This window comes from Salmo trutta, chromosome 20 (genome assembly GCF_901001165.1).
Source record: "Salmo trutta chromosome 20, fSalTru1.1, whole genome shotgun sequence".
Classification (NCBI taxonomy): Eukaryota; Metazoa; Chordata; class Actinopteri; order Salmoniformes; family Salmonidae; genus Salmo; species Salmo trutta.
Window position 1 is genome coordinate 41209371 of NC_042976.1, and position 19395 is coordinate 41228765.

Genomic DNA, 19395 nt, shown 5'->3' on the forward strand with positions numbered 1-19395 from the left:
AGAAAAGTTTAAGTTTAAATGGCTCTCCTGTGAAGTAGTGACCCGTGGCATACGCCTAGTTTCCTGAAACGAGTAACAAATGGCCGGTAAATTTAAATCTTCCCGGTCACGTTGTCCGGCACCGCATTTTCCTAACGGAAACCCAGGGCCATCTATAAGATGGTCATCAGAGAAGCTGGACTATATATAGAATGGAAGTGGGATTGTTTTCCTGACTGCCTTCGGGGCTGGTGCCATTGACACACAGGCCTGGTTGAGTGTGGAGCTGCTTTGTGCTCTGTGAGATGGCAGACAATGAAGAGAGCAACCTTCAGCATGACTTCCCCTGCAGCCTGAGGTCAGTTTTCTATATACTACTTTCCTGGTAACGGCCATCGACCCGGCCTTTTCATCCACTGACTCTACATGAATGATTCCTCTAAATTCGCCCCGCAGCTGTTGTCATAGTGACAGTCAAAATTCACACCAGGCAGGCTCTGACCTTTCTGTCATCTGAGAAAATTGACACTTTGCCAATAACAGTAAAAAATGCCTCTATGAAATGAATTTTAATTTGGGGGAGATTGGGCAAATTAACATTTCCAGCCTATATTTGACAGGTTAAAGATAATGGCTGTTAAATTACTGTCCATTCTAAGGCTTTGCTGAATTCAAAGCTCACTGAAACATTGAGAAGTGAACAACACAATCCTAAGCCCTGGAAGAGGAAATGAAGTGGCAGGTATGGAAGAATGGGCTGCAGTCTGTCTGCTCTTCACATTCTATGCCTATGTTATGAAATGAGGAAATGGCAATGAGCAACCCTTTTTTACACAACCAATCCACCAGTCAAACTCCACTATGATTCATTCACATCCTGGCTCCAAACCTTTAACCACAGCCAGTGCTGTGCTCTCTATCCATATGAGAGGGAAGAGGGTGTATTTGGCTGGCTGAAATTTACAACACAACTATTTTATTCCTGTACAATTGAAAGTGGACAAACCCTCTCAAACTTTTTAAGCTAGTTGGCTGTCAAAATTCCACTGAAATGATGTGGAATATTAGCCTGCTTGTCCTTCTGCAGCTTGCCTGCCAATGCATGCTTGTCCCAACCCACGTTTTGACAACTGAATGGGAACTTACTTGCCTGCCTGCTCGCCCGCCCATTTGATCGATCCCAAATACATTTGACTGACAACTAAGAGACATGCTAAGTGTGGATAACAGTCATTCAAGTTCAGCATAGCTAGCTAGCTAGCTAGCTAAGCGATTCACACTTCTTGCTAGCTAAACAAATGACACAGGCATCTCTAGCTGTAGCCACCGAAAAACGATATGAGGTGAAAAAGTCGGTCACTCACCCACTCCTCCAATGACATGACATCCTCCCAGCAGCTAACTAACTAACGTTAGGCTCTGTTTTTTTAGCTTGCTAAATAAATAGCTAGCTACATAAATAGATATGCTGGCACAGGGGTGTCAAAATCAAAAAGAGTATGGGCCATACTGAAAAAACACAACGAATTCACGGGCCAGACATAACCTATTTGTTTTTACAAAACAACTTGCAACTGCGACACAAACCGGCCATTGTTTTATTATAAAAATATAGCCCTTTACAATGTCCACTTATGTACATAGGATGCTGTATACAGCATTTTAACATATTAAAACAAAAGAAGAGATAAATAATATACTTTTCTGCTAAGTATTCAATAACTCCAAATAACAAACTTAAAACATGTTTTTCATTTGTTTGCACTGCATGGATCACAAGTGCAGTTGAATGTAGCATTGCTGTATGGCGCAATCAAAATGTATTGTAAATGAGTAGCCAGTTTACGCTTCTGCTCAAATGTTGCTGTAATAGGCCTACATGTTTCTCCTTTGTATGGTGTTTTGTTGCAGGTTTACTTTTTTAGTTATTCATTGTCAAGCTTTAAAAACCAAAGCCAGTCTGAATTTTAGGTGCCTAGATAGGACTGTGGCATGTGTCATTACACTTTCCCTCCGCTGTGTGCTGTAAACAGGACACACTAAAGCAGCACAATTGAAGTTGAATTCACAGCTGCAAGCGCATCAGGCTGTAATTTCATAAAGTAGATGACTCAACCGTTGACTCATTTATACTCGCTTGTGTGTCCTATTCGGCCCACGGGCCTTGTGTTTGGCACATGTACGCTAGACTATTAGCCACGCTATGACTGACTTGTGATCTTTGCCCTTGCTAGTTTAATTGTATTGACATTCCCAGCCTTAGATACAGTCATCCGTTTTTGTTCAAAATATTGAGTCATTGAAACTGAAATGGTGCATTCCGAATGGGTGGAGGCAGCAAACAATGTACCAGGCCTGCTCTGATTTAAAACCTGATAGCAATATTTTTTGGACAACCAAGAAATGTATTGATGAATTATATTAATCATGCATTGAATTGCATCCATCTATTCTGCCAACAATGCCTTACTGTACGTCATGGAATGTTGAGTCAAATATAACATATTGTTTTTAAAACCTCTTCTAACGTTGGCTTTGAAGCATAAACTGTGAATTTGATAGTTTTGATTGATATTATGATTGTCTGTTTGTTTCATATGTGCTAAGAAATTAAAACGCTGCCAGTTCTACTTTAAGGCAGCAAGAATTAAGTTGTTAATTAACTCTTTAATGGCCATATCTGTTTCCAATGTCCTACTAATACTATACTAGCATTTGGGTTAAGAAAGTTAATGTAGTTAGACTTTTGAAGTAGCCTACACAATCCTCTCACACGGAGAGATTTAACATCCATGTTCATGCCTGCATAGGCTAATTCAAGTTGTGTGCAAACGTTTTCTGCTCCCCAGGTTGCACACAGGGTATAACATGACCATATAGGATGCATCCATCACAACTGGTGGTGTAATAGGAGGATTTAGGCTAGGACTGTTATGCTAGGCTATAACACAAATAATTGAACCGAGGGAATTCCTGTCTGTAGACATGATTTTTGTTGAAATTAAAAATGACAGGTTTAATCTGCTCATTAGCCAGCTATTTTGCCCAGGAGGATAACTTTTATTAAACAGACAGTTACACTTTTTCAGGTCATTTTGAGAGCAAGCTGATTCTGGTACTACTAATGTGATTTTGGGGGCATAAACTTCCACCCTCAAAATACCACTGCCTAGTCAGAAGTCAAGAGTGTGAGAAACGGTTCCTAATGCCCTATCCAAGCTTCCCAGCAGCGTTGAAGAGTTGAGACATGTTTTTGAAGGCGATCATTACTTAGAATGTACAGTTGTTCTTGAAGCTGTGGAATCTGAGTCAACCTGACATGTCTATGTCTATACCTGATGCTATAAAAGTTGAATAAATGTATTATTATTATTATTATTTTATTATTATTATTGCCTACCCTTTAGACACTTGCAGACAAGACATTGCTCATCCCTCCCTTTCCAAATACCTCACCTCATACCCAAGTTAAAACATTACCCTACACCAGTGGTTCCCAAACCTTTTTGAACCGTGGCACACCATGATGGAATAAAAATATTCTGTGGCACACCAAAAATGTCCCAATTTATTTAGTGGTAATGACCTCCATCTCATCTAATCCATACTGCAAATCATACATTTTCTGTGTCAAACGTTTATTTGAATTATTTTCATAGTTCCTTACTCACGATGATTCATGTGTATACCCCTTTAAGAGTGTCCCAGGAATTGTGCTAGATTTCTTTTTTTCTCAAGTAAAATAGGTCTTTAGTTTGAAAGGTTTGGTCTACAGACGAGCAGTTTCTGCAATGTAAAGGTAAAACCATGGACACAAAGCCATGCTATGTTTGTTTCTATGGCAGAAGCTGTGGTACAGCTAATGCCGCGTACACACGTACACGTGACGTATTTTATTATGGCGTACATCATCTTCACATTGGATGGAGCTAGCTGTACTAGCTAGCTAGTGAGTGTTGTACTAGTTAGCTAGCTAGCTAGTGTGTACTAGCTAGTGTTGTACTAGCTAGCTAGTGTGTACTAGATAAGTAATTACTAGCTAGTGAGTATTGTACTAGTTACCTAGCTAGCTAGCATGTACTAGCTAGCTAATGCTGTACTAGCTTTGTACTAGCTAGCTAGTGTGTACTAGATACGTGTCTACTAGCTAGCTAGTGTTGTACTAGCTACCTAGCGTGTACTAGCTAGCTAGTGCTGTACTAGCTAGCTAGCTAGTGTTGTACTAGATAGCTAGTGTGTACTAGATAGCTAGTGTGTACTAGATAAGTGTTAACTAGCTACCGAGTGTTGTACTAGTTACCTAGCTAGCTAGGACCCATGAGCACCAACATGTGAAGTTTATAGGAGCATATTAAATTTGGTGCCAAATGAAAGCTTAGAGTATACCCTTGGGAAATGATGGCATTGATATCTTTTTCAACAATTTTCAATCCTAAAAATGTGAATAAGCATAGGCTTTGATTTCTGGTCACACAGATCAGTTCTTAAAAAACATCTACTAGAAAAAGTATTAAAAGGTATTAGAAATCTGTCAAAAGACATTAATATTAATTAATAGAAAAGGCCCCTGCCAACATATATCAACATTTATATTTAGTTTTGCAGAAATAATTTGCCTTCTGTAAGTTTAAGAAATATTCCCTAGTGTCTTGTCATTCTGTTACCAAAAACTCACATATCTTTTAGATTAGAGGTCAACCGATTATGATTTTTCAACGCCAATACGATACCGATTATTGGAGGGCCAAAACAACCCAATACCCATTAGTCGGACAATTTTTATATATATATTTGTAATAATGACAATTACAACAATACTGAATGAACAATGAACACTTATTTTAACTTAATATAATACATAAAGAAAATCTATTTAGTCTCAAATAAATAACGAAACATGCTCAATTTGGTTTAAATAATGCAAAAACACAGTGTTGGAGAAGAAAGTAAAAGTGCAATATATGCCATGTAAAAAAGCTAACGTTTAAGTTCCTTGCTCAGAACATGAGAACATATGAAAGCTGGTGGTTCAATATTCCCAGTTCTTCAATATTCCCAGTTAAAAGGTTTTAGGTTGTAGTTATAATAGGAATGATGACGTGTCGACTATTTCTCTCTATACCATTTGTATTTCATATACCTTTGACTATTAGATGTTCTAATAAGCACTTTAGTATTGCCAGCCTAATCTCAGGAGTTGATAGGCTTGAAGTCATAAACAGCGCTGTGAAGCAAGCATTGCTAAGAGCTGCTGGCAAACGCAGTAAAGTTTGAATGAGTGCTTACGAGCTTGCTGCCGCCTACCACCGCTCAGTCAGATTGCTCTATCAAATCATAGACTTAATTGTAATATAATAAACACAGAAATACGAGCCGTTGGTCATTAATATGGTCAAATCCGGAAACTATCATTTCGAAAACAAAACGTTTATTCTTTCAGTGAAATACGGAACCGTTACGTATTTGATCAAACGGGTGGCATCCATAAGTCTAAATATTGCTGTTACATTGCACAACCCTCAATGTTATGTCATAATGATGTAAAATTCTGGCAAATTAGTTTGCAACGAGCCAGGCGGCCCAAACTGTTGCATATAACCTGATACTGCGTGCAATGAACGCAAGAGAAGTGACACAATTTCCCTAGTTAATACTGCCTGCTAACATGAATTTATTTTAATGAAATATGCAGGTTTAAAAGATATACTTCTGTGTATTGATTTTAAGAAAGGCATTGATGTTTATGGTTAGGTACATCCGTGCAACGATTGCCCTTTTTTCGTGAATGCATTTTGTTAAATCCTCACCCGTTTGGCGAAGTAGGCGGTGATTCAATGATAAATTAACAGGCACCGCATTGATTATATGCAACGTAGGACAAGCTAGTTAACCTAGTAATATCATCAACCATGTGTAGTTAACTAGTGATTATGTTAAGATTGTTTTTTATAAGATAAGTTTAATGCTAGCTAGCAACTTACCTTGGCTCCTTGCTGCACTCACGTAACAGGTGGTCAGCCTGCCACGCAGTTTCCTCGTGGAATGCAATATAATCGGCCATAATCGGCATCCAAACATGCCGATTACCGATTGTTATGAAAACTTGAAATGGGCCCTAATTAATCAGTAATGCCGATTAATCGGTCAACCTCTATTTAAGATATTTTCTCATTTCTCTCCCTCATGAGGGAGGGTTATGAAAGTTCACAGAAATAACTAAAAGGTAGGCCTAGACCTACCAATTAGTTAAAGTGTTTTTACTGATAACAATCAAGGACCCATGTCATTATGTTACCATCATTCTGTTACCGGGTGTTGATTCATTTCACTTACTGTAGTTCAATAACCAAAATAGAGCAAGATTTTACTGTCGTTCTGTTATTAAACTTTTCATCTGCACTGTTCCTCAACTAAATGTGTTTTAGTAAAATGTTCAGTGGTTTTTGCTTGGCATACATTTTAAAGTAAAAAAGTGAGTCTCAGCGTCACTTTGTTATTGCGAAATTGCCCCTGTGCTAATGGTTCTCAAAGGAAAAGTAAAACGATACAAATTATTTTGCTAATGATGCCTGCCCCTCAAATGATACAAATGGAACAACAGCATCCAGACAACGATTCAGATGTAACCATGTTCTATTCAATATATTATCTGGTGCCCCAAGTCAAAATTTAATGTGCATTCCACTGGTCACGTTTATAAGTGAGTGTTCAAATAAATAATCAAGATTAGAATATATTTTGCAGCACACCTGAGAGTTCCTCAAGACACACCAGTGTGCCGCAGCACACCCGTTGTAAACCACTGCCCTATACACATAACATGATGGCCTCCATAGGAAAACACATTTCACATCAGATATTATCATCTCTCTCCGTGAGAAGCCAAAGTGTTTCAAAAAAATATATCCCTCAAATATCAGCAGTGAGCTCACAAAGGCCTAGTTCCCCCATCTTGATCTTGTAAACTGACCTGATTGAGAGGATGATAGCTAGCTATGAGTTAGGATACCATTCGCCAGCCTCAGCCTGCCCACATCTATTTACAATCTTTATCTGGTTTCTTTTAATGAACATCAGGGAGACTCCTTAAATCCTCCTCCTCACCTGACTAGGAACACTCCCAAACAGGAAAAAACTCCCTTGTTTGTATGTGTCAGTGGTCACCAACCTTTTCTGAGTCAAGATCACTTTCTGAGTCAAAATGCATGCCGAGATCTACCGCTCTGATTTTTTATTAACATGACTTAAAAAATGTAAGCCTATGCAACATTAACCAATTAAAAACAGTACTGTAGCAATGAGGTTTGTGCAGTAAGCTATAGGCCCAATACATTATCACCGCATACTGGCTTTGCTTGAATTTACCTGTCAATGCATTGTTGTTCGGGACATTTAAAAAAATTATATTTCAAAATTTGAGGTAGGCTATATGATCACACCGGTAATAGACCCATTGTTGTTTTACCAGTGAGGCACAGCTGAGTGAGCATACATTTAAATAATTTGCAGAGGGAGAGAGCAACAGACTGAGGGTCCGTCTCTCAACATCCCTCCGCTCTCCCAATTCTCCACTGACACTGACCAAAAAGGGACACTGTCTTCCAGCTGATGGCAAAACTCGAGTCGCACCACCTTATTTCTGCCTCATGCACAAATTCATGTTGTTACTCATATGAACAGAGAAAGTTAAATATTCCTTGAAATTAAAAAAGACCCAAGCTGCTAATAATAACAACAACGCAAGCCTATAGATACACTTTCCTACTCATTCACTACAGCTGCACCGCTTGTTGTAGCGTTGAGTGGAAATAGGAAGAACGTGCATTTTATGGCTTATAAAAGTGTTGAATACAAAGTGTTGACAGTGCTGAGTAAGAACTTAAACATGAACTCACTCATAAAAACAGCATCTCTTTGCTGTATTTGTTGACAGTTCTCTCTAGTCATGGTTTTAAAAGTTTTGAAATCTCACAGTATCAATTTTGTCATATCTTTCTTTTATGCCTGCTATGTTACTGCAGACTCGATCATCTGCGCAATCTGATTGGCCAGTGGTAGCATAGTGCACTTGATTTCCTCTCCAGGTCCACCGGGAAGGCAGAGTTTGTACCTTCAGACACATGAAATGGCAACAGTTTGCCTACCCGGCGCGCAGGGCAGCAAAGAAAATAGGAACACAAGGCTTTATCGTTGGGTTTTAATAGAAATGTTTGGCGATCAACTAGAAATGCCTTGGAGATCGGCAAGTCGATCGTGATCGACCGGTTGGTGACCACTGGTCTATGAGATTATAAAAAGTTGGACAGCACCAACTATTCCTCAGAATCTCGTTCCTTCCCTGCTTACAGACAACTCTGAGTCAGACTTAGCATATCCAGACCGTAGCCAGATATTTGGCAGGGAGTTTGGGGTTTCCTGCTAGGCTATTTGATTAGAGTCAAACATTAACTTGCCAGGTTTAAAGTCTACCGGCTTTTTCTTAACACATAGCATCTTCATCCGTTTTACTTCATGAGTTTCTCTCGTAGGGATTCCTAGGCCAGTAAGACATTTAATAGAATTGGCATCATAGGGACTCAGAGCCGTTTCCTTTGTTTAAAGCAGATGTGTACGTCTAATAAATCACTCCTGGGTTTTGGCTGATAAACATTCCGCAGGTGTTCAGCCTGAGCCCAGACAGTTTGCAGATAAGACTTCATGGCCACTCATCACCACAGCAGCAGAGGTTTATTATTAGACTACCTCACACTGAACAAACAGTAATATAGACTATATACCGCTAAGAAAAAGACCACAACACAGCACTCTCTCATGGCAGGTAGCCTAACTGTTGTGAGAGGCTATAGGGAAACATGTTTGAATATCATAAGAGTGCACTGCATTAACCACCACAGTCATGATCACCTTGAAACTGTTTTAACTGTGAGTGACCCTCTCTCAAGAACCAGTTGGCCTGAGAGTTACAGCCAATTATTTATATATACACTAGATGACTGAAAGGGGGATGCTGTTCTGTAGCCACCGCATCTCCATCTTGGCACTTCCCCATCATTGTAAAAAATATTTTGGAAGCTATAGAAATGCATTTATTAATGTCTACATTTCTTTTTGCAATATTTATGCTATTACGGACACCTTAATGAAAACTATGAAATTATATTATGTGAGATAAACAACAAATATATATATATATAACATTAAAGTATATATTTTTAAGTTCTAAAGTTAGTGTCCCCACAACAATAAAAAATACTTAAATAGCTGTAATTTTGTCCTTCGAACACTTAATTGAAATACTGTAGAATTCCAATAGTTCCTATAAAGGACTGCTTCTTCTGGGGAGTGCCAATATGGCCGACCGGTGGCTTCAAAGCCTCTCATTGGCAAAGTGGGTGGGGTTATATCCTGCCTGTTTGGCCCTGTCCGGAGGTATCGGTGGACGGGGCCACAGTGTCTCCCGACCCCTCCTGTCTCAGCCTCCAGTATTTATGCTGCAATAGTTTATGTGTCGGGGGGCTAAGGTCAGTCTGTTATATCTGGAGTTTTTCTCCTGTCTCATCCGGTGTCCTGTGTGAATTTAAGTATGCTCCCTCTAATTCTCTCTCTTTCTTTTTCTCTCTTTCTCTCTCTCTTTCTCTCTCAGGACCTGAGCCCTAGGACCATGCCTCAGGACTACCTGGCATGATGACTCCTTGCTGTCCCCAGTCCACCTGGTCATGCTGCTGTTCCAGTTTCAATTGTTCTACCTGCAGCTATGGAACCCTGACCTGTTCACTGAACGTGCTACCTTGTCCCGGACCTGCTGTTTTGGACTCTCTCTCTACCGCACCTGCTGTTTTTATCTCTGAATGATCGGCTATGAAAAGCCAACTCACATTTACTCCTGAGGTGCTGACCTGTTGCACCCTCGACAACCACTGTGATTATTATTATCTGACCCTGCTGGTCACCTATGAACGTTTGAACATCTTGGCCATGTTCTGTTATAATCTCCACCCGGCCCAGCCAGAAGAGGACTGGCCACCCCTCAGTGCCTGGTTCCTCTCTAGGTTTCTTCCTAGGTTCTGGCCTTTCTAGGGAGTTTTTCCTAGCCACCATGTTCTACATCTGCATTGCTTGCTGTTTGGGGTTTTATGCTGGGTTTCTGTCCAGCACTTTGTGACATCGACTGATGTAGAAAGGGCTTTATAAATACATTTGATTTGATTTGATTGGCCTATACATAGCATTAGCAATTCAGGGTTTACATATAGTACATTCGGAATGTATTCAGACCCCTTGACTTTTTCCACATTTTATTCTAAAAGGGATGAAATATATTTTTTCCACTCATCAATCTACACACAATACCTCATAATGACAAAGCAAAAACAGGTTTTTAGAATGTTGGCAAATGTCTAAAAAAAAATACTTTACTCAGTACTTTGTTGAAGGACCTTTGTCAACGACTACAGCTTTGAGTCTTCTTGGGTATGACGCTAAAAGCTTGGCACACCTGTATTTGGGGAGTTTCACCCATTCTTCCCTGCAGATCCTTTCAAGCTCTGTCAGGTTGGCTGCAAAGCTATTTTCAGGTCTCTCCATAGATGTTCGATCAGCTTCAAGTCCGGGCTTTGGCTGGGCCACTCAAGGACATTCAGAGACTTGAATGTATTGTCTTGGCTGTGTGCTTAGGGTCGTTGTCTTGTTGGAAGGTGAACCTTTTCCCCAGTCTGAGGTCCGAAGCGCTCTGGAGCAAGTTTTCATCAAGGATCTCTCTGTACTTTACTCCGTTCATCTTTCCCTCGATCCTGACTAGTCTCCCAGTCCCTGCCGCTGAAAAACATCCCGCCAGCATGATGCTGCCACCATCATGCTTCACTGTAGGGATGGTGGCAGGTTTCCTCCAGACGTGGCACTTGGCATTCAGGCCATTGAGCTCAATCTTGGTTTCATCAGACCAGATAATCTTGATTCTCATGGACTGAGAGTCCTTTAGATGCCTTTTGGCAAACTCCAAGTGGGCTGTCATGTGCCTTTTACTTAGCAGTGGCTTCCGTCCTGCCACTCTACTATAAAGGCCTGATTGGTGGAGTGCTGCAGAGATGGTTCATCTCCACAAAGGAACTCTGGAGCTCTGTCAGTGACCATCGGGTTCTTGGTCACCTCCCTGACAAAGGCCCTTCTCCCCCGATTGCTCAGTTTGGCCGGGCTGCCAGCTCTAGGAAGTTGGTGGTTCTAAACATCTTCCACTTAAGAATGATGGAGGACACTGTGTTCTTGGGGACCTTCAATGCTGCAGAAATGTTTTGGTACCCTTCCCCAGATCTGTGCCTCGATACAATCCTGTCTCGAAGCTTTACGGACAATTCCTTCAAACTCATGGCTTGGTTTTTGCTCTGCCATGCACTGTCAACTGTAGGACCTTATATAGACAGGTATGTGCCTTTCCAAATCATGTCCAATCAATTGAATTTACCACAGGTGGACTCCAATCAAGTTGTAGAAAGATTGCAAGGATGATCAATGGAAACAGGATGCACCTGAGCTCAATTTCGAGTCTCTGAATACTAATGTAAATAAGGTATTTATGTTTTTTGCAAAAATTTCTAAAAACCTGTTTTCGCTTTGTCATGATGGGGTATTGTGTGTAGATTGATGAGGGGGGAAAAGAATTTAAGACATCTTAAAATAAGGCTTTAATGTAACAAAATGTGGAAAAAGGGAAGGGGTCTGAATACAATTGGTCACAGCCTGAGCGGAGACCCAGCTCCTCTTATACTCCACAGTGATAACAACACAACTATCTACCCCTCCATTTCTCTCTGGGGCTTTCTAAATGCTTAACAAAAATGTTAATAACAGCTGTTTCATCAGAAGGTACTGTTAAAACCATTTGGTTGTGCTCACACACAGGCTTAGGATCTCATACAGTACTGTAGCCCCACTGAGGGTTTTTATGGGAGTCCTTTCATAAATGTACAATTCCCATGTCAGTTTAATGAAATGCCTCATTGAGTCGAATGTGTTGATTAAAGCGTGCAATCATAAAACATTTGGCAGACCAAAATAATTGTGGTTTCTAAACTGTATGTTCTCAGTGCGCTAATGAGGTCACTGAAATTTCACAGTGTCATACAGTAGCTTTGTTTGCTCACCACATTCTCTCTGTTCTCTCTACCGGAGCTGCTCTCATGTTCAGAAACCAAATCCTCCACCAATATACATAGGCAACTCAATATGCATCTGTCATTCTGCTACATTTTAATTGATGCCTAGAGGGAAGAAGTGCAATTAAATGGTGGGGTTAAAAGAGTTAAGGCGAATGTTTAGATACAAACTGCTTTGAACCCTTCAGAAATTGTACCTAATGCAATTACACAATGCCTCGTACCCCATAGGCTAGAAACTGGTGAATGTAATAGCCTGTGTACAATTTTTAAATTAGGCTAGCCAATGGCAGCTGTACTGAGCAGATCATAGCACTAAGAACCAATGATAAAATTATTGTATATCAGTATCATCCTATTATTAACTGTGAGGGATCCTATGACCGCAGACAAATAATAGCGTCTAGTTATATCACATTAATAATAAAACAACCTCTTATTATGACAATCTACACAGATACCTTCTTCTGGATTTATTTGGCCATGGGAACTCTTCAAATACTACAATGATGTTTAACCTGTTAGGGCTAGGGGGCAGTATTTACACGGCCGGATAAAAAACGTACCAGATTTAATCTGGTTACTACTCCTGCCCAGTAACTAGAATATGCATATAATTATTGGCTTTGGATAGAAAACACCCTAAAGTTTCTAAAACTGTTTGAATGGTGTCTGTGAGTATAACAGAACTCATATGGCAGGCAAAAACCTGAGAAGATTTCATGCAGGAAGTGGCCTGTCTGACAAGGTGTTGTTGTTCTTGCCTCTGTTTATTGAAGAGTCAGGATCTTAGCTGTAACGTGACACTACCCACGGCTCCCATAGGCTCTCAGAGCCCGGGAAAAAGCTGAACGATGTCGAGGCAGCCCCAGGCTGAAACACATTATCGCCTTTGCCAAGAGGCCGATCAGAGGACAAAGGAATTAGGCGCGTGCCCGAGTCGACCCAGTGATATATTTTCTTTCGGCTGTTTACCTAATTGCAGATTCCCGGTCGGAATATTATCGCTTTTTTACGAGAAAAATGGCATAAAAATTGATTTTAAACAGCGGTTGACATGCTTCGAAGTACGGTAATGAAATATTTAGAAATCTTTTGTCACGAAATGCGCCGTGCGCGTGACCCTTATTTACCATTCGGATAGTGTCCTGAACGCACTAACAAAACGCCGCTGTTGGAACATAACTATGGATTATTTGGGACCAAACCAACATTTGTTATTGAAGTAGAAGTCCTGGGAGTGCATTCTGACGAAGAACAGGAAAGGTAATCAAACTTTTCTAATAGTAAATCTGATTTTGGTGAAGGCTAAACTTGCTGGGTGTCTAAATAGCTAGCCCTGTGATGCCGGGCTATCTACTTAGAATATTGCAAAATGTGCTTTCACCAAAAAGCTATTTTAAAATCGGACATATCGAGTGCATAGAGGAGCTCTGTATCTATAATTCTTAAAATAATTGTTATGCTTTTTGTGAACGTTTATCGTGAGTAATTTAGTAAATTGTTAGTAAATTCGCCGGAAGTTTGCGGGGGGTATGCTAGTTCTGAACGTCACATGCTAATGTAAAAAGATGGTTTTTGATATAAATATGAACTTGATTGAACAAAACATGCATGTATTGTATAACATAATGTCCTAGGTGTGTCATCTGATGAAGATCATCAAAGCTTAGTGCTGCATTTAGCTGTCTTCTGGGTTTTTGTGACATTATATGCTAGCTTGAAAAATGGGTGTCTGATTATTTCTGGCTGGGTACTCTGCTGACATAATCTAATGTTTTGCTTTCGTTGTAAAGCCTTTTTGAAATCGGACAGTGTGGTTAGATTAACAAGAGTCTTGTCTTTAAATAGCTGTAAAATAGTCATATGTTTGAGAAATTGAAGGTATTTGAAAATCGCGCCACAGGATTCAACTGGCTGTTACGTAGGTGGGAAAATTTGGTGCCACCTGCCCTAGAGAGGTTAAAGTAATTACATCAGAGGGCTTGCAACGAGCAACCTCGTGCATGGGGTTGGCATGACACAGAGGGGCAACAGCCACTGTTAATAAAGGATCATTTCACAACAGGCCCCTCAAACCACTGAAACAACCATGACACAATAAAAACATTCCCATAATGATCTATGAATCAAACTGGGAGTGTGAATACAAATCATCAATTTGCTGTTTCAAACAAACACTCCATCCCACCCAACTTCTTGCCTCTGGAAGGTGGACTGACCTCCTTCAGCCACATTTGTTATTGGTGTCAACCTAATAGACATTAGCCCACAACCAGATTAGAGCAGAATCCTTCCAATAACATTTTATTTTACAAAACCAACTGACACAGAGAGCTCTGCAAACTCCACACACTTTCCAGTCTTTGCCACACAAATCAATTCTGGTGTACACATTTCTATGCATGACTGTAAGTCACTTTGGAGAAAAGCATCTGCTAAATGCCATACATTATTATATTAATTAAACTCTTAAAGTCAGTAGACATTCAATATCGTTCCTTATTACTTGAATAATGTGCCACAATGTGGATGCTGTTTGGACACTGATTCAAAGCCCCCTGAACACTCTCTGGTCAGTGGCTCCATTGACTCCTCAGCCCCAACATTGTCTCCTTGGTGCAAGCACCTGTTATTGGCCAACTGGCTATGAACCATGGGAACTAGGTTCTCTGCTGTGACTACAGACCTTGTTGGCACTTCAAAGGCTAGCCTACATAACTTCACAAATGCATGATAAAATCTTTTTTCTTCAGATAAACTATTATGACAGTTCACACTTCAGTCCTGTCATCACAAGCAAGCACCTGTCAGCTGCACAGGTAGCTCTACCTTGCATCTTGTTGAGCTGAAAATCTTTTTAAGCATATATTTCATGATTGTGAAATGGATAATAGACTAATTCTGTAAAGGTTATGAATGTAGAAATGTTTGGAAATTGTCCTATAAAGTTAAAACTGGGCTAATTTCTGTCATCGGTTATTTACCTTTCGCCTTACTGTCTTAACCCATAGAAACACAGGGTGACACCGGCGGATGTGGTGGATTGAGACGCAGCCCATACAAAAATCTGATATCCCTAGCTTAAAATTACAGATTTTGATGGGGATTTTTTTTATTATGCTAATCACGGAGGCGCGGACATCGACACTAGGGGGTGTTAAAGCATCTGAGGTCAACATGAGTTCCAACAAGCAAGTAAGTGTCTTATGTAAGCATAAAACAAATTTAGGGCTTGTCTAAAGCAAATCAAATGTATGTATAAAGCCCCATAACCCCTTTTACATCAGCACATGTCACTAAGTGCTTATACAGAAACCCAGCCTAAAACAGCATGCAATGCAGATGCAGAAGCACAGTGGCTAGGAAAAACTTCCTAGAAAGGCAGGAACCTAGGAAGAAAGCTAGAGCTCTAAGGGGTGACCAGTCCTCTTCTGGCTGTGCCGGGTGGAGACTATAAGTGTCCATGACTTGACAGATCATGCAGTTTTAGTATTCTGATCGTAGAGTTCTGATCATGGAACTCCGAACGCATCATGCATCTACACCTACATGTGTCAACCGTGTCCAGTGTGTCCGGATTCCCTTTTCCCGCACTATATTCAAATGCCAGTATGCATTCTACAAATGGTGGAATAGGCAAAATATGAAAATAACACAACAACAACTGACGGCAGTAGCTAACTACTGTAGCTAACCTTTGTAGCTTACTACTGTAGCTAACTAGCCAGCTAACCTCTGTAGCTAGCCAGCAAACTAGCAAGCAACGCTAAAGGGATCGCAAACGGGTTAGCGTAACTCTAGCCAAACAGAACATATTTTTTCCAAATATTAGCTAGCTGCTAGCATTTATGAGGCCAGCAAACACATTCCTCACACTCTAGGAATGTATTTCTTCCAACGTTATAATGAAAAGGTGCCTCTCGGTCACAAAACACACGTTTTCTAGAGACTTGTGGGAGGAGTGCTAATGACGTCGCCCACAGTATGCGCTTTCGGTAGCTTGATTGCGCCCAGACTGAGGATAAATCCACACACAATGCATCCCTAACCACCTGAAGTGGTCAGACAGATCTGAACACAATCTGACCAAATCAAATCAAATGTATTTATAAAGCCCTTTTTACATCAACAGATGTCACAAAGTGCTTATGCAGAAACCCAGCCTAAAACCCCAAACAGCAAGCAATCCAGATGTAGAAGCACGGTGACTAAGAAAACTCCCTAGAAAAGACGGAACCTAGGAATAAACCTAGAGAGGAACCAGGCTCTGAGGGGGTGGCCAGCCCTCATCTGGTTGTGTCTGGTGGAAATTATAAGAGTACATGGCCATTAATTAAGGCCAGATCGTTCTTCAAGATGTTCAAACGTTCATAAATGACCAGCAGGGTAAAATAATAATCACAGTGGTTGTAGAGTGTGCAACAGGTCAGCACCTCAGGAGTAAATGTAAGTTGGCTTTTCATAGCCGAGCATTCAGAGGTTGAGACAGCAGGGGCGGTAGAGAGAGGGAGGGAGAGAGAGAGAGAGACCACAAAGTGACTTTTGTGTGTCTAGACAGAATCAGAATACGAAATACGAAATGACGAAATGACGAAATGACGAAATGACGAAATACGAAATGACATTTTCGTATTCTGATAGCAGAAGTCGCATGTAAGTGTCAAGTGTAGACACGACCTTACTTCAACATGACTCAAACCCATGTGGGTGAGCAAGATTACTGCATATGGCTTAGGTCTTGATTTCAAAACCACCACATCTCATCTAAGAATACAGTTCAAGCATCAACAAGACCACATTACTATGTAATAATAAAACAAATCAGATCCACTAAGGACAGGGTATCATTTTTAGCACTTTACATTACAGTACAGAATAATGTGCAATAACATTGGTAACAGTATAGTAACAAGTTCGTTTCTCAGTGACATTGATATAATTTGAGTATCTTGTTTCAGGGTAATACACCACATAGGACTACTTTGTTTTGTTATAGAGGGGTAACAACACGAGAACAGTATGGTAAAATGGAAGAAAGGCTTTGAGGATAAGGCTGAAAAGGGGGTTAACCGTTATTCTACTATGGCACACAGTGTTTGGTGTTCTAGCTACCCTGAAAAAAATATAACTTGCCTATACTGTACTTAAATTAATTGGTGTCTGGCCAAATGTTTTCGTGGTGTGTAACTAAGGTGTTACTATACCATTACCATGTTATTTCTAGTAGCAAAGTCAACAACTGCTTTTTTAGTTTCTCGTAGGGATGCATTGCTGACATTTTACACATTTCCTATGCACACCAATGTGCGGCAGTTTCAGTGTGCGACTAAGATCAAATAAGGCCAAAATTATTTAGGTAGTCAAAGTTCTGAGCGGACTGATTGATAACAGCGACAATACCTGACACGTTGCACATCTAGTTTTTGAACTTTTCAGAAGTTTCAGTTATGGTTGGACTCAATAGAAATGTCTGAAAAAATATTTTTGCTAAGACGTGACAGCTTGCCGAGAAGCTCAAGCTGTCAAAGGCACTTCACAAGAGCCCCCCCCCCATACTTTGCTCAAGAATCATGTATTTAAAGTGAGGCCATATCGCTCACTATAATAAACCCACGTTTATTAACGTTCTGTTTCTCTCTTCAATGTGAACTCACAGCGCTTCCAGTCTGAGACATGTCCCAACATATTCTCCTTGCTAGCTCTTCCTTCACTAACGTCAGCTAGTAACGTTAGACAGCTGGAGAAAAGCTAGTAATAATAGCTAGTTATGCTACTTTCTCCTCAAAACGAAGCAAACACAGTCCAAGCTGTACTTGATATTTGAACAAAGACGAAAACACTGAACTTAAAAGTCCAATATTTACCTGGTAAATGTCATGGATATCCCAGTAGAAAAAGTTTTCCGACAGCTTAACTCCACATGAATCCCTTGATGGACCGAAGGTAGGGCGCGAGCTCCTCCCTCTCTAGACTAGTAGGCTACTCTACTCCATGAGGTCATTTAGAGCTGGTCCGGTACGCAAACTGCGCATCAACAGCACCGGACTTGTAACCAAGTAACCAAGTAACCAAGCCTCATGTGCATGCTCTTATTTAATCAAACTACAGTAGTGACGACGCACATTGATGATGGGAAGAAAACGACTTCTATTTTTGTACTGTGTCCCATACGATGAAATTGGCCTATATGACATTATATTACGTGTATCTGATGTGGTGACGTAGTGTATCATTATTTGTTAAACGAGGATTACTGGGTGAGTCCTTCATTGAGTGATGATTTAATGTAAAGTAAATCAAATGTGGATACGGCTTTGCTCATTGTACCCATTATAGTCAGGTGTATGGCGACACCGTGAGGAACAAACTAATATCATTAAAAGAAAACTTTAGTCCACTATATTACTTAGTATTTTCAAGATGGGAGCGACCGGTCTGAAAACAAATAAAAAAAACTATTATAAACTATTTTTTATGTGCAACTTTAAAACAATTTTTTCATGACACTTGGCAACCGCTAATACCAACCTAGTCAAAAGTTCCTGACAACCCACCTAGCACCGGTGGTATAGCAAATGTTCATGAACCAGTGCAGAACAAAGATCATAGATCTTTGGTTGCTTCTTTTGTCCATTTATTAGAGGCAAACAGTGCCGACCTGTCATTCAGGGCAGGTGTGGCAGAGCCCCAGCTCTTTTGAGCCCCACCTGTTTAGCTAAAAAAATATAAAACATACATAATTGTGTTGCATGTCACGTATCAGTTTGCAAACAATGTTTTTTTATTTCACCTTTATTTAACCAGGTAGGCTAGTTGAGAACAAGTTCTCATTTACAACTGCGACCTGGCCAAGATAAAGCAAAGCAGTGTGACACAGACAACAACACATGGAACAAGAGTTACACATGGAGTAAACAATAAACAAGCCAATAACACAATAAACAAGTCAATGACACAGTAGGGAAAAAAAGTATATATACAGTGTGTGCAAAAGGCATGAGGAGGTAGGCAATAATTAGGCCATACAATTTAGCAAATTAACACTGGAGTGATAAATAAGCATATGATGATGTGCAAGTAGAAATACTGGTGTGCAAAAGAGCAGAAAAGTAAATAAAATAAAAAACAGTATGGGGATGAGGTAGGTAGATTGGGTGGGCAATTTACAGATGGACTATGTACAGCTGCAGCGATCGGTTAGCAGCTCAGGTAGCTGATGTTTAAAGTTGGTGAGGGAAATAAAAGTCTCCAACTTCAGCGATTT

At 40.2% G+C, this 19395-nt stretch overlaps 1 protein-coding gene across 6 annotated transcripts in view; it reads right to left on the bottom strand.

Moving 5' to 3' along the window:
• LOC115156074 (protein TANC1) overlaps nt 1–18186 on the bottom strand; it is a 179305-nt gene extending 161119 nt beyond the window's left edge. For 4 of the 6 annotated variants that reach the window (XM_029703330.1, XM_029703329.1, XM_029703327.1 and 1 more), the window contains exon 1: nt 17996–18186. The gene's annotated coding sequence lies outside the window, so the exon portion shown is untranslated. The remainder of the gene's footprint in view (nt 1–17995) is intronic. The other 2 variants (XM_029703331.1, XM_029703328.1) reach the window with 1 other exon arrangement.
• Nucleotides 18187–19395: the final 1209 nt, after the last annotated feature.